Genomic DNA, 11660 nt, shown 5'->3' on the forward strand with positions numbered 1-11660 from the left:
AGAAGGGCAAGTTGAGCCCTAGGTATATCAGACCTTTTGAGATTCTGGAGAGAGTGGGAGAGGTGGCTTACAGGCTTGCGTTGCCACCTAGTTTAGCAGCTGTTCATCCAGTATTCCATGTTTCCATGCTTCGAAAGTATCACGGCGATCCGTCCCATGTGTTAGATTTCAGCTCTGTCCAATTGGACAAGGATTTGACTTACGAGGAGGAGCCGATGGCAATTCTAGCCCGGCAAGTTCGCCAGTTAAGATCAAAGAGTTACCCTTCAGTTCGAGTGCAGTGGGGAGGTTAGCCTATTGAGGCAGCTACTTGGGAGTCCGAGTCCGATATGCGGAGTAGACATCCCTACCTTCTCACCAGCCCAGGTACTTTTCTATGTTCGTTCGAGGACGAACGATTGTTTTAGAGGTGGAGAATGTGATGACCTGTCACGACCCAAATTATCCCTCCGTAAGGTGTCGTGATGGCACCTAGTCTTTACGACTAGGTAAGCCTAATATTTAGAAAAATATAAAGAAACACAATATTTTAAAGATAAACAATATATTATAAATAGCCAAGAGTAGTACCACTCGACATATACAAAATAATTTCCCAAGACCCGGAATATCACTAAGTCACAAGCTGCTATAATCTATGTAGCTCTATACAAAAGTCTGAAGATAATAAAGAAAGTCTCTAGGCGAGGGAGTAGGAGGGGACTCCGAAGATCTGCGGACGCAAGCAATAGTACCTTGAAGTCTCCTAAAATCAGCAGCACGTACTAACCCCGAGGTTGATAGCTCGCACCTGGATCTTCACACGAAAACATATGCAGGGAAGGGCATGAATACACCACAATGGTACCCAGTAAGTGCCAAGCCTAACCTCGGTCGAGTAGTGACGAGGTCAGGTCAAGGCCCTACCGGAGTAAATATAATAAATTAAACACTAAAAGATATAAGTAAAATTTATGGTGACACAATTAAAGAGATTTTCGAAAATTTAACAGTTAAGGGAGCCCTCGGCTCAGAACAAAGTAAACACAATGGGGAATCTCTGGGGATACCGTCCCGTAATTCCGAATGAATATGCAGTACAGGGGGGATCTCCCGGAATACGTCTGTAGCCCAAAAATAAATATGCAGTGCTGGGGGATCTCCCGGAATACGTCTGTAGTCCCAAAGTAAATATGCAGTGCAGGGGGATCTCCCGGAATACGTCCGTAGTCCCAAAGTAAATATGCAGTGCTGGGGGATCTCCCGGAATACGTCTGTAGTCCCAAAGTAAATATGCAGTGCTGGGAGATCTCCCGGAATACGTCCGTAGTCCCAAAGTAAATATGCAACGCAAGATGAAATGGCAGGTATGGCATCGAACAGAATGTCAAATAGGCTGTTAAAACACGTAAGCATGCTTTTCTAGTCTATACTAAACAATTAAGCATATTAGTGCAACTTAATAAGAGAAGCAATTTATGATTTAAAAAGGATAAACATGATTTTTGCAATAACAGCCCGTGTATGTACTCGTCACCTCGCGTACACGGCGCCCACACACCAAATAATATCAAGACATCCTAAGGGGAAAGTTCCCAACACAAGGTTAGACAAGCCACTTACCTCGAATCGCTCAAATCACATCGATAACACGTTCTTTCCACGAGTATCTAACTCCAAATAGCCCGAATCTATTCAAATAAATTGCATAATGTAAATATAACTACAAGTAACTAATTTAACTAATTAATTCGAAGCTAAAGCATGAAATTAGGAAAAATACCCAAAAGGCCACCCTGGACCCACGTCTCGGAATCGGGTAAAAGCCGCAAAATACGAACACCCATTAACTCATGAGTTTACTCGTACCAAAATTGCTCAAATCCGATAACAAAATCTCGAGCAAAACCCCAAAATTCGACCTAAGAATCTTTCTCAATTTTTCACCCCAAATCCGAAATTAAATGATGAAATAAACCATAGATTAGGAATATAACCATAAAGGAGTTAGGAATCATTACCCAAAAACTTCCTCCTAAAGTCTCTCCAAATTTCGCCTTCTACCGAGCTCTCAATCAAATTTTTGTGTTATGAACTCAACCCTCGTTTTTTAACCTTAAATTCTGTCAAGGTGCATTCTTCTTCGCGAACGCGACATCACAATCGCGAACGCGATGAAAAATCTTCCACTGGCCCAAAATTCCTCCTTCGCGAACGCGAAGGGACTCTCGCAAATGCGTACCTTCCACTGACGGACCCTTTGCGAATGCAGGAACCTCTTCGCGAATGCGTAGGCTTAATGCCCGAAGCTTCCTCTATCCCGTTCCTCTACGTGAACACGAGGACCATATCGCGAACGCGTAGGCTTAAGGCTCCACACCTTCACAAATGCGGGAACAACGTCACGAATGCGAAGAACAACTTTGTTGCCTTTCCCAGATGCTCTAAGTCCAAAGATGACTCATTCAGCATCCGAAACACACCCGAGGCCCCCGGGACCTTGACCAAACATACCAACCAATCCTAAAACACCATACGAACTTAGTCGAGCTCTCAAATTACATCAAACAACGCTAAAATCATGAATCACCCTCCAATTCAAACTTAAAGAACTTCAAACTTCAAAATTCTACAACCGATGCCGAAACCTATCAAATCATGTCCGATTGACCTCAAATTTTGTGCACAAGTCATAATCAACATTACGGACCTACTCCAACTTCCAGAATCGGAAAACGACCCCGATATCAAAAATTCCACTACCTGTCCAAAACTCCAAAAATTCGACTTTCGCCAATTCAAGCCTAAATGAGGTACGAACCTCCAAAACACAATCTAGACACGCTCCTAAACCCAAAATCACCTAACGGAGCTAATGCAACCGATGGAATTTCATTTCGAAGTCGTCTTCACACAGTTCCGACTACGGTCCAAATCCTAAGGCTTAAGCTCTCATTTATGGACTAAGTGTCCCAAAACACTCCGAAACTCAAAACCAATCATCCCGACAAGTCACAATAGTGGAAATAGATTTGGGGAAAGCCATTAATAGTGGTTCAGGGCTCTAACTCTCAAAATGACCAGCCAGGTCATTACATGACCCAAAAGGGTCATCTTATATTTTAGAACTCGAATCTGTGCTCTTAAGACTTAAAAATCTCATTTTTACTCTTCTCAATTTTTGTACACAGTCCGGACAGGTTTTCGAGAAGCTTTTATGTTGAAAATTGATGAAAATAAGAATTTATGCCTTAAAAGTTGATTTTAGTTGACTTTGGTCAACATTTTTGGTAAACGGGCCCAGATCCATATTTTGACGGTCCCGGTGAGTCCGTATCGAATTATGGGATCTAAGCGTATGCCCGGAATCAAATTCGGAGGTCCTTAGCTTATGTTATGAATTATTTATAAAAATTAAAAGTTTGGAAATTATTTGCTTTTTAGAATTGATTGATGTTTGGCATTGTTAGTACCGGGTCTGTATTTTGGTTCTGGAGCCCGGTATAGGTTCATTATGATATTTAAGATTTGTCTGTGAAATTTGGTGAGAAACGGAGTTTATTTGACATGATTCGGACCTTCGGTTGAGAAAATAGTAATTTTAAAGTGTTCTTGAGAATTTCATTTGATTTGGTGCTAAATTTAGAGTTCTAGGTGTTATTTTGGCGATTGGATTGCGTGATCAGGTCCGCATGATATTTTTAGACTTGTGTGCATGTTTGGTTTGGAGCCCTGAGGGCTCGGGTGAGTTTCGGATAGTCCACGGGATGTTTTGGACTTCGAAAAATCTGGTTTTTTCTGCAGAGTCTGGGTTCTGGCATGTCCTTCTTCACGTTCGCAAAGGTCCTCTCGCGAACGCGAAGAGTAAACTGATGAGGTATGGATTTCTTCTTCGCGAACGCGAAGCGATGGGGGCGTTACCCTTCGCGAATGCGACAAGCCCATCGCGAACGTGTAGTGTTAGGAACTGGAGAGGGGGAGTTAGCCTTTTCTTCATCGCGAACGCGAACACTGTCTCGCGAACGCGAAGGCTTGGCAGCGTATACTCTTCGCAAATGCGACGGTGCTCTCGCAAACGCGATGAACACTTTCGCCCAGCACTTAACAGAATCCAAACACGGGATTTAGCCAAAAAATTATTTTTCTCAAAAACCAAATGGTGTGAGGCGATTTTTCTAGAGTCATTTCTTCCCCAAAGTGTTGGTAAATGATTCTACACCATTTTCTTTCAATTACCCATTACATTTCTTCAATTTTCAACCTAAAATCTAGAGTTTTCATGGTGGAATTAGGAGTTAGGGTAGAAACTAGGGATTTCGGGAATTTAGGTATTTAGAACTCAATTTGAGATCGGATTCAAAAATCAATTATATATTCGGGCTCGGGGATGAATGGGTAAATGGATTTTGGTCTGAACCTCGGGTTTTGACCAAGCAGGCCCGGGGTCGAATTTTCGACTTTTTGGAGGAAAATTTGAGAAATTTAATTTATGCAATATAATTCATTCCTTTAGCATTATTTGATATTATTGAGTCATTTTTGAATAGATACGAGTAGTTTGGAAGTGAATTCCAAAGGAAAAGATGTGATTGAGAATTAAGTGGCCTTCGGAGAGAGGTAAGTGTTGTGTCTAACCCTGACTTGAGGGAATTAGGTACCTTAGATTACTTGCTAAGTGAAATTCATGTGAGCAGCGTATATCTGAGCTGACGAGTACTTATGCGCCGCCAATTTACTTGTTTTCCATGTTTCTTTGTTCTTCTTTTATTGTCTCATTCATATGCCTAATTGCTACGTATTATACTAGTGTTGTTCAATTTATCGTTCTTATCATGTTTATGGATTTTCTGATGATAATTGAGTTTTTATTTCAAAGGTGAGATTGATATTATGGAACCAAATGTTGAAGTAAGGTTTGTACTTGTTATTCTATCTCTATGTTGTTATTTATGCATTGCATTATGGTAAAGGGAGAGTGTTAATGCACGAAAGGTGATGCCGTGCCATATTGTGAGTGTTAATGTACGAAGGGTGATGCCGTGCCATATTGTGAGTGTTAATGCACGAAGGGTGATGTCGTGTCATATTGTGAGTGTTAATGCATGAATGGTAATGTCATGCCATATTGTGAGTGTTAATGCACGAAGGGTGATGTCGTGCCATGATATGAGAGTTAATGCACGAAGGGTGATGCCATGCCATGATATGAGAGTTAATGCATGAAGGGTGATGTCGTGTCGTTTCTATTAATTTTATGGTGAGATTGAGAGTAAAAGCATGAAGGGTGATACCGTTCATTTTTTCTTACTATATTCACTATTCCTGCTGATTCATGGTATATTGACTGCTCCGGTGATCATTCTGTTGTAGTTCTTTATCTTGTATTCCCCTCAATATGTTCCCCGTCCTGACATTTCCTGTTTAGTTCTTCATTTCTGTTATTTGTATATACACTATTAAATTGTACAGGTTGATTTGTAGGTGCCTTGCCTTAGCCCTGTCACTACTTCATCGAGGTTAGGCTCGACACTTACCAGTACATGGGGTCGGTTATACTGATACTGCACTCTGCACTTTCTGTGTAAATTTTAATACCGGCCCGGGTTGATCGAGATTTTGCTATTGGTCCGCTGTCCGTAGACTCAAGGTAGATCTGTCAGCGTTTACAGACCTTGAAGTCCCTGTCTATCTTTTATGTTCTACTATTTCTTTCATTCAGACAGTTGTATTTCTTTCAGACTATTACTTGTAGTAAATTCTAGAATCCTCGTGAATTGTGACTCTAGATCCGGTTGGTAGTAATTAATACAATTTTATGATATTCCGCACTTATTATATTTCATCTTAGTTAATTATTGTTAATTACTGAATGGGAATAAGGAATTGTTTTAATGATTCTCTAATGTTGGATTGCCTAGCAAGTGAAATGTTAGGCGCCATCACGGTCCCGTCGGTGGGAAATTTTGGGTCGTGACAAAAGGCCTCAAAAAATTTCTTCCACATAGTTGGAGGAGCGATCGAACCCTTGGATCTCTCCCAACTGTCATACCAAAAACCACTCAATCCCGTAATCGATAAGAAGCCAACTCTACCGCCTTAGTATCACTAGCGTGCATAACCCGCAGTGTAAAATCTATGGGTCCTTCTTGGGGTCTGATCAGGTAAACACTGGAGGGTCTTGATTAATAAAATCACGAACTCTCACACTAACGGGTCTGTCGGCAGGACCGATATTCTATCTCTGAGACTGAGCAGCTACTAATCTAGCCAACAACTGCACCGCACTCCGCATATCATGGTCTGTAGTGCTAGACGGAGGAACTGGAAGTGTTGGGTCACTCCCCATATCTACTAGAGGGAATGGAGTAGATGAGGTATGAGACGGCATCTCGCTGTAAGCCTTACTTTGGACTGCTCTGGCCGGAGACACCTGACTTGCTTGTCGAAGCCATCGCTAAAAGAAATTAAAGTGAATATTAGAGATGAGCATTTACGACTCAACTCTACGCACGATCAAGATTCAGAAAGAAGGTAACAACCCTAGATGTCGTGTAGCCTCCTTATTATAAATGTGGCACGCTACACATCCACAATCAAGACTCTAATAGACATGGCTCATAGACAACCCCTAGGATAGACTCGCTCTTATACCAAGTTTGTCACGACCCAAACTGGAGGGCCATGACTAGAACCCGGTCCATACCTGCCGAGCACCAATGTACATTTTATCTAACCTTTCTAATTATCTATAAGGAATGGCGAAATCAACATAAATGGTAGACATAAATCATGAACAATCAATAATGACAGATAATGGCATAAACATACATAACATGGGCCGACAAGGCTGTCGGAAAACTATATATAAGGTACGAGCCAATAAGCTGCCATGAGCGACTATATAACAAAAATCAACCGACAAGGCTATCCAAACTATACATGAGTCGACACCTGTCTATGAGCCTCTAATGGAGCATAAATTGTTGTAACATTGCCGGAACAGGGCCCTGACATGCCCATAATGTCTATAACAAAAATGCATACCAAGACCACGGCAAGTCTGGAGAAGGGATCTCACCAATAACCGATGAACTGGACAACCTACTGTGGTGGGGGAGCTTCGTCTACCTGTCTATCAGGACCTGCATCATGACATGCAGTGTCCACAAATAAAAGGGACGTCAATAAAAATAAAGTACTGAGTATGTAAGGCAAGAATCATAAATAAGAATAGTAATGTAAAAGGGATAAAGAATATACAACTTGTAACATTTGAGTGCCTCTGAGGGCGACTGACATGAAATGCAAGATATATATATATATATATATATATATATATATATATATATATATATATATATATATATACAAACCTCTAAAAACATACGCCTTTGTGGGAAAAATCATCATCATATCATACTCGGCCTCAAATGGGACTCAGTAAAAACATACCCGGCCATCATAAGGCTCGGTAGAATCGTACCCGGCCACGTGGAGCTTGATAAAACCCAACTGATCAGTGGTTTCACAATAGGTGTCGTACACGGCCGACTATAGGGCGGCTCAATAGGAGTAAAATAGATACATATATATAATGCATGCTGGACTCATGGGATCACGTTCTAAACCTTTCGGAGATACGTAAGGTCGGTAGCCTCCGTATACATTATTAGAGCCAATTCGTCATCATGAGCCTTATAGGAATCAGGAAATACCAACAACATTTGATACATAAGAGTAAGAGGAGCAACATCAATATCAATATTTCCATAAGAAGGGAAACAATGTGAGTATTGCTAGCTTCTAAGAGTGGAGTATCTTTGGAAGTTCATTTGTTACATTATGTACAATCGGATTCGTGCAAAAGAAAGAAAGAGATAGCCTCACATACCTTGTATATACTTCCCAACCTCAAGCTATGCATCTCACGGCTCCTTAGTCTATAATAAGAGAAATGATATTATCGTTATCGTTTAAATGTCATAACTAGTATATTTCAACCGCAACCTATTTTATGATGAAACGGACAGTACCTCCCCTATTTATATGACTTCCAACAAGTTACAACAAGCACCAAACAGGCCAAACAACATCAATAATATCAACAACAACAACAACAATATAATCCAATGTGAGCTTCTCCGATTATCTTAACAATCATATTGAGCGACAAGCTCATTTTTACTAATAACAAAACATAAATTGAATCCAACTATTATTTTATAAATTGGTTCACAACCTTTAAAACATCATACATATATGTACTATATGATTCCTAGTTCAAAACATCCACAAAATAGCTTCCAAAACAGTCTCATACGCCTAGCAACTCAACTTTTAGCGTCAATCACTTATTTTCCATGTTTTCTTCTTCAATCAGCTTAATTAACACCTAAAAAGGCTTAACAACAGCAGCCACAACACTATAAAATTATTTCTCATAATTTCCAGCCACCACAAGACATATATTTACCCACAAAACAGTCCAACCAAAAAGATAACGGTATCCCATATTCTTTCAAGTGTTATCTTATGGTTTCTCACTCAAACAACACAACCAACACAAGATTAACCTTCGGCACAATCAAGAAGATGTTATACATACCTTGCACACCAGCTAAAACTAGAAACCCCATCTCAAATTAGCTCATAATAGCCCTCAATCACAGCACAACATCATAGAAGCATTCTCTTGTAGTCTTTAACACTTTTGATGATGATTTAAGTTGATTTCACTTGAGTTTAGTTCTTGGATATTGGATATATGTTCGATAGGGTTTTGGAGAGATTTTTGGATGAATATTGGGTGATAAACGATCCGAAATGAGGCTGAAACATCTTTTAAAAGAAGTAAGGTCGGTGGCCGTCTCAAGTGGGTCCCAACCGGAGCTGCTTGTGCAGTCTCGCAAAAATTCGAATATCTCCCTACTCCAATGTCTTATTGATGAACGGTTTAATGCGTTGAAAACTAGACTCATAGATCTTAAATTTGGTGGATAGATCACCCTATAATTTTAAGTAAATTGGAAAAATGTTTAGTAGCATTTGACCTAAAGTTTAAGTAAAATTATGAACGTAAGTTGCGATAACTTTTGTCGACTTTTGTTTCAGAACTCGTTTGACTTCATGACTTATGATACGGATATTATATGATTTAAATACCTTAAAACACAACCTCCTTAGCATATTAAGCACCTATAATATTTCCTAAAAATAAGGGTTACAACATCCTTGATTCGTTTAACTTCTAAAACTTGTTAACCACTCTTATACACCCTTGTATCATTTAAGACCAATAGGATTAACTTCTTATCATCTCAAAAGTAATCTATTCTCAGGATTACGTCGACTAACGTACAGCGTTGTAACAACCCGGCCGGTCGTTTCGAGAGTTGTCCCCAATTTATTGCTTATTTTGTGCTTTATAAATGTCATGTGACTTGCCGGGGTAGTTCGTTCAGGTACGTAGAGATTTTGGAATGAATTGAGACACTTATTCTCAAAGTTGGAAGCTTAAGTTGAAAAGGTTGACCAGATATTGACTTATGTGTAAATGAATCCAGAATGGAGTTTTGATAGTTCTGTTAGCTCCGTAGGTGATTTTGGACTTATAAGCGTGTCCGGATTGTGATTTGGGGGTCTGTCGTGGAATTATGCTTGAAATGGAGGAAGTTAGAAATTTAGAAGTTTGACCGAGAGTGTACTTTATGGTTACCGGGCTCGAATTGGGGTTCCGAGAGTTGGAGTAGGTCCGTGGTCTCATTTGTGACCTGTGTGCAAAATTTGAGGTCACTCGAACGTGATTTGATAGGTTTCAGCATCGTTTGTAGAAGTTGGAATTTCCTTACTTTCCAAAGGCTTGAATTGGGGTGTTATTCGTGTTTTTGATGTTGTTTGATGTGATTTGAGGGCTCTACTAGGTTTGTATCATGTTTAGGACTAGTGGGTATGTTTGGTAGAGGTCTCGAGGGCCTCAGTAGAGATTCGGCTCAAAATCAGATTGGATTTTTGGAATATTTGAAGGCTGGTGTGATCTGGCCTGGTGCAACCGCATCTTCTATGGAGTGGTCGCAGGTGCGGAGCCGCAGAAGCGTCTCTAGGGTTGCAGATGCAATTCTGGGCAAAGAGAAGGTTTGCGCAGGTGCGATGGAAAATTCCACACCTACGATCTTGCAGATACGGAGGATGGTCGCAGGAGCGAAGAAGGCTTGAAGTCGCTGGTCTGCAGAAGCGGATGGGCTTGGGCAGAGGCGCACCCGCAGGAGCGAGATTTGGGGCTGCAGAAGCAGTTGGTCGGCCCTTAAGTGTTGACTACATAAGCGTATTTTTGGACCGCACAAGCGGGATAGTTGGGAAGTGTTTAAATACGAAGGGTTTCGTGATTTCTCTCATTTTGGACATTGCAAACTCGGTCTAAGGCGATTTTTGAGAGAATTTTCAAAGCGCTTCTTGAGGTAAGTCACTTGTGTTCATTTTTAATCAATAATCTTGTTTCCACATTGAATTTCCCACCTAGTTTTTGTGTATTCAAGGTGAAATTTGGGAATTTGAGGCTAGGGATTAAGAGAGTTTGATTTGGGATTTTGGGTGGCGATTTGGTGTCGAATTTTGGTAAATTTGGTATTTTTTGACTCGTGGTTGGATGGGCTTTTAGGTTTTGTGACTTTTATCAGATTTCAGGATGTGGTCCTGCGGGGGCGGCTTTTGAGTCGACTTTTGACTTTTGATTAATAACTTAGTGTTTTTCTTATGGAATTAAATCCTTTAGCTCGTGTTGATTGTATCGAACTGTTTATGGCTAAATTCGAGGCATTTGGAGGCCGATTCAGGAGTCAAGAACGTGTTGGAGTAGGAATTTGCACGGTTTGAGGTAAGTAATAGTTCTAAATATGGTCCTGAGGGTATAAAATCATGTTTTATGTGTCATGTGATTGGTTTTGAGGCGACGCGCATGCTAGGTGACAGACATGTGGGCATGTACCGTAGGAATGGTGACTTGGTCAATTCCTAGGAAATGTGTATTTGAATAATCTGTTGTTATCCTTATATTCTCCATGGGTTATATAAATTGAACTGCAAACCATGTTAAAAAACATGTTTAGACTAGGTGTTGGCACTGTAGGGACCCACAGAGGTCGTGTACATGTTAAATTATCTGCTAAATTGTTATTATGTACTCAGTCATATTTTTACTTGCATATTACATCTCAGTCTCTATTATTCATTATTGATCCATTATATCATTGTTGGTTGGGTTGATTATCATGGTTACTGAGAGCCCGAGAGATTGTAGGGGTTGATGACTGAGTGGGGTCGAGGGCCTGATTGTGAGGATATGTGATGATCCAAAATGTCATCATTAAATTTAATAAGTAATTCTGTGTTCTAAGACCTCGAAAAGTTCCATTTATCAGTCCTCGACTTGCGTGCACCATCCGTACAATTTTCCGTAAAGTTTTTATGTGAAAAATGGATTAAAATGTGAAATAAAGCTTTAAAACTCAACTGAGTTGACTTTGGTCAATATTTTGAGCAAATAGAACCGGATCAGTGTTTTGACAATTTTGGTAGGTCCGTATCGTGATTTGGGACTTGGGCGTATGCCCGGAATCAAATTCCGAGGTCTCTAGTCCGAGATATGGAATTTTGATGAAAAAATAAAATCTTGAAAGCTTAATGAT

Source organism: Nicotiana tomentosiformis, chromosome 8 (assembly GCF_000390325.3).
Source record: "Nicotiana tomentosiformis chromosome 8, ASM39032v3, whole genome shotgun sequence".
Lineage (NCBI taxonomy): Eukaryota > Viridiplantae > Streptophyta > Magnoliopsida > Solanales > Solanaceae > Nicotiana > Nicotiana tomentosiformis.